This window comes from Heterodontus francisci, unplaced genomic scaffold, assembly GCF_036365525.1.
Source record: "Heterodontus francisci isolate sHetFra1 unplaced genomic scaffold, sHetFra1.hap1 HAP1_SCAFFOLD_184, whole genome shotgun sequence".
NCBI classification, from domain to species: domain Eukaryota; kingdom Metazoa; phylum Chordata; class Chondrichthyes; order Heterodontiformes; family Heterodontidae; genus Heterodontus; species Heterodontus francisci.
In genome coordinates, this window is record NW_027141723.1 from 1817445 (window position 1) to 1822492 (window position 5048).

Below are 5048 nucleotides of genomic sequence, written 5' to 3' on the forward strand. Positions count from 1 at the left end.
AAACTGTCAAGATGGGACACTTTCAGTCAGTGTGTGGCAGTAAAATACCAGCAGTGAATATAATTAAAGGGAAATCCCCAGAGAGCAAAAACATTAATGAAGTACAGGATATCCAAAGTGTGGAAATACATTTTTTAGGTGAAATCCAGGAAATAAAGTGAGAGTTGCTGGACGACAGAAATTCTTAAATATTTTAAGATAGAGGTAGATAGATTCTTGATAAACAAGGGGGTGAAAGGTTACTGGGGGCAGGTGGGAATGTGGAGTTGAGGTTAAAATCAGATCAGCCATGATCTTATTGAATGGTGGAGCAGGCTCGAGGGGCCGAGTGGTCTACTCCTGCTCCTAATTGGTATGTTTGTATGTAAGAAAACATGTTCTAGATACAATGAGAACTATCATTTGTTTGGAAATGGATTTAAACCCCCTTTTATCAAAAGGTTATAGAGCTTTAATTTTTCTACAATTAACAGGCAAGTCCTTGTGGAGTTGAGATTGACAGAAACAAACCTGCATTAATTATTATCCCATCACTTCCTGATATCCCACTGTGATCTTCAGCCCAGTGACCGGCACTGCCGTGCCTTCGGAGCCCCATCCGGGGAAATGAGGTGCAACACTGGTGGGGAGGGAGGAGAAGGTAAGTTTCTCAGTGTGGGGGAGGGGGGGCGGAGTCAAATTAATGTCATGGGTGTAGGGGATGCTGGGAAGGGTTACAGTTTACAGTTTGTGCAGTTGGGATCAGATGGTAAAGGTAGGTTTTAATTTAATTTAACTGTTATTGGGGGGATGGGAGAGAGGCAAAAGCAATGTATTTATTTCATTTCATTTAATCTTCCTTTAAATATTTTCCAGTAGGACTAACAGCCCTTTAAAAATGGCTGACACTCCAGGACAGTACTAAGGCAGTGCTGCACTATCAGAAATGCTGTTTTTGAGGTGAAACAGAAAACTGAGGATCCCTCTGTCCTCTCAGGTGGATGTTAAAGGTACCATGGCACTATTTCAGAGAATAGAAGGGGAATTATTTCTGGGGTGCTGGTCATTGTTTAACCCTGAATCAACATCACTTAAAAACAGATTATCTCGTTTTTATCACATTGTTGTTTCTGGGAGCTTGCTGTGCGCACATTGGCCACCATGTTTCCTACATGACTACAGTGACTACACTTGGAAAGTCCTTCATTGGCTGGAAAAGGCTTTGCAACGTCCTGTGGTCGTGAAATGCAAGTCTTGCTTTTTCCATTGTTATCAGTGTCATTGTGATCAAAAGATCGGATGCGTGAACACAAAGTTTAAATCAATTTTGATTAAAATAATGTAAAAGCATCTATATTCTTGCACTGTACTTAATAATCTCCATCTTCCTATCCTTACAGAGTGCAATGTCATCGACCCTGAAATTGATTCCAGAATCTCACAGAATCTTAGACTCATAGAAAGTTTAAGGCACAGAAAGAGGCCACTTGGCCCTCAGACAATTTCAGCCCAGTTCTGATGAAAGGTCACAGACCACAAACGTTAACTCTGTTTCTCTCTCCACAGATGCTGCCAGACCTGCTGAGTATTTCCACCATTTTCTGTTTTTATTTCAGATTTCCAGCATCTGTAGTATTTTGCAACTGTGTTAATTTGAAAGTTAAAACTGACCCAACTGTCTACAATTCACACTGGGGTCTCCCATGAAATGATTCTGTATAATATTGATATAATGAATACAGATTCCGACACAGAGCTTCCTGTGGGGAATTGGGGATATGAAAACCAGCAGACTCTGCAGGAATTTCCACTGGGAGCACAAATTCACAAAATCTACCTTTCATATATCGATTCATTTTGATTGTCCTTCTGGAAAATTATTTTGAAACAATTTAAACATCAACCCACAGCTCCATGACTGGGCCAATTATGAGGTCAGCCTCTGACAGGTCATGTGACAGCTGGAGCCACAGGACATCAGACCCAGATTTGTGACTGCATTAAAACCCGGAATCCTGTCACAATGGCTTTTCAAATAAAGCTGTTGCTGTTTGAAAACACAGCAGTTAAACTTTCTGCCTGACCATGAGGGGAGCTAGGGAGAAATTTACAAAACTCAATCCTTCAACAAAATAGTTCAAAAATCATTCATATCGAAATCATGTGAGGATTCATATGCAGTAGAGAAACAAGCAGATACAGAAAGTACAGAGGAGAGCTGAAAAAGGACATGAGATCAGCAAGAGAATGTATGAGAAAAGATTAGCAGGTTACATAACTGGGAACACTGAAGTCTTTTACCAACATATGGACAGTCAGTGAAAGGGGGGATCAATTAGGAGATCCTGTGGAGACAGAGGGTGTGGCTGAGGCACTAATTAAGTATCACAAAATAAGCGGATGCTGCAAATGTCACAGTAAAGGAGGGGGAAGTGAAGAGATTGGACAGGATGAAAATAGATAAAGAGGAGACAATTGCAAGGTTGGCAGCTCTCACAGTAGAAAAGTCACCCAGTTGGAATGGGTTGCATCCTGGGTTGCTGAGGGAGGTAAGGGTGGAAATATCAGAGACTCGAACCACAATCTTTCAATCCTCCTTAAATATGGGAATGTTGCCAGAGGACTGGAGGATGCAGGTAAGCTTGGGTAGTTCGATCTTAGTTTAATTTGACCATTTTTATAATGTATCCATTGTAATAACTAACAAGGTCAAGAAAGCCATTTTATAATTAACACATGACCAAAGGAGCCATTTTGTGTTCAGTACTAACGTGCCGTGCAGAGGACACTATTTGTGCTTAAACATTAGCACAACACGGGAAGAAACGGTTACCGATTATAAGCTCTCACTCAATTGGTGCAGAGTATGAGCACCAGGGGTTACTTCTGACAGTTGAAGAGATCATCGCATCTCATTGGATAGCTACCACCCACTCCAAGCTGGGTTGCCCCCAATCAGTTAGGTGCTGTCCTGCCACAACCTGCTTGCTTCAATGGGTGCTTGGAGCTTAGAGAGTCATCTCTCAACAGGCGGATCGATAATCAATGCACCAAGAAAAACAAGCTCAACAAAGAAGACACCAGTCCTTCGCATCACAAGCTGGAATGTAAGGAACATGTGTCCTGGCCTTACTGACACCCTTCTGCAGGTTGATGACACACACAAGACAGCTTTGATGGACAAATAACTCACAAGGCTCAATGTGGACATTGCTGTGCTGCAAGAAACTAGACTCGTCCAAAGTGGATCCCTCAAAGAGAAACACTACACCTTCTTCTGGCAGGGGAAAGCCCAAGAGGCAACTCGTCAGCATGGAGTGGTTTTCACAGTAAAAAACACGCCACTTGAGATGAGTGAACCAGCCACAGTAGGCTCAGAGAGACTTCTTACTCTTCACTTGTCAACAAGCGTGGGCCCAGTTAATCTCATGTTCATCTATGTCCCGACACTCACCTCCACCCCAGATGTCAAGGATCAATTCTATGTGACACTTGATACTGCCATCAGTAGAATTCCCAGCACTGAGGGACTGTACCTTCTAGGAGACTTCAACACAAGCTTGGGTACTGACTACACAGCTTTGCCAATGTGCATAGGGCACCAGGGGATTGGCAAGATGAATGAAAATGGACAGAGGTTGCTGGAGTTATGCTGTCACCATGGATTCTGTGTGATGAACAGCTACTTCCAGGTCAAGCTGTGCCACAGGGTGTCCTGGAGACATCTGAGATCACGCCACTGGCACCAGCTAGACCTTATCATCACCAGTGCAAACACCCTCAGCAGTGTCCTCATCACTCACAGCTATCACAGCGCTGACTGTGACACTGAGCACTCCCTGGTGTGTAGCAAGGTCAGGCTTCAGCCAAGGAAGCTTCATCCATCCAAGAAGAACGTCGTCCTCAGATCAACTCTTGACGAACCACTGATCCAGAACGGACCCAGGAGTTCCTCAACATCCTCGATCTGGCTCTTTCAGACAACAATGCTCAAGGTCTCAGTGCGGTGTCAAAGTGGAAGCATCTGTTAACAAGCAGATGGAAAGGTGAGTGGAGCATTACCTTAAACTTTACATAACGGAGAATATTGTCATTGAAGTGGCTCTCAGTGCCATTCCAGACTTCCCTGTCATGGAGGAGCTGGACAGTGACCCCACCATAGTGGAGCTCAACAAAGGCATTGACCATCTTGCCAGTGGTAAAGCCCCGGGAAATGATGGTATTCCACCTGGAATCATCAAGAGTGGAAAAGCGGTTCCACTGCAGCATCTCCATGAACTTCTGTGTCTCTGTTGGAAGGCAAGATCTGCACCTCAAAACATGCGTGATGCAAACATTGTCACCTTGTACAACAATAAGGGGGAATCGCAGTGACTGCAGCAATTAGCGAGGCATCTCCTTGCTAAGTATTGTGGGGAAGGTCTTTGCTCGCATTGCTCTGACCAGATTGCAGACCCTGGCATCACACATCTATCCTGAGTCTCAGGGCAGCTTCAGAGCTGGTAGATCGACAGTCGACATGATTGTCTCACTTCGGCAGTTACAGGACAAGTACTGTGAACAGTACAGACCACTCTACATTGTCTTTACATATGAACATACGAATTAGGAGCAGGAGTGGGCCACTCGTCCCTTCGAGCCTGCTTCACCATTCAATAAGCTCATGGCTGAACTGATTACTCCACATTTCCATCTACCTCCGAAAACCTTTCACCCCCTTGCAGATAAAGAATCTATCCATCTCTCCCTTAAAAATATTCAAAGACTCTGCTTCCACCGCCTTTTGAGGAAGAAAATTCCAAAGACTCACGACCCTCTGAGGGGGAAAATTGCTCCTCATCTCTGTCTTAAATGGGTGACCCCTTATTTTTAAACAGTGACCCCTAGCTCTAGATTCTCCCACAAGGGGAAACATCCTTTCCACATCCACCCTGTCAAAACCCCTCAGGATCTTGTATGTTTCAATCATGTCGCCTCTTTCTCTTCTAAACTCTAGTGGATACGAACCTAGCCTGTCCAATCTTTCCTCGTAAGACAGCCCACCCATTCCATGTATTAGTCTAGTAAAC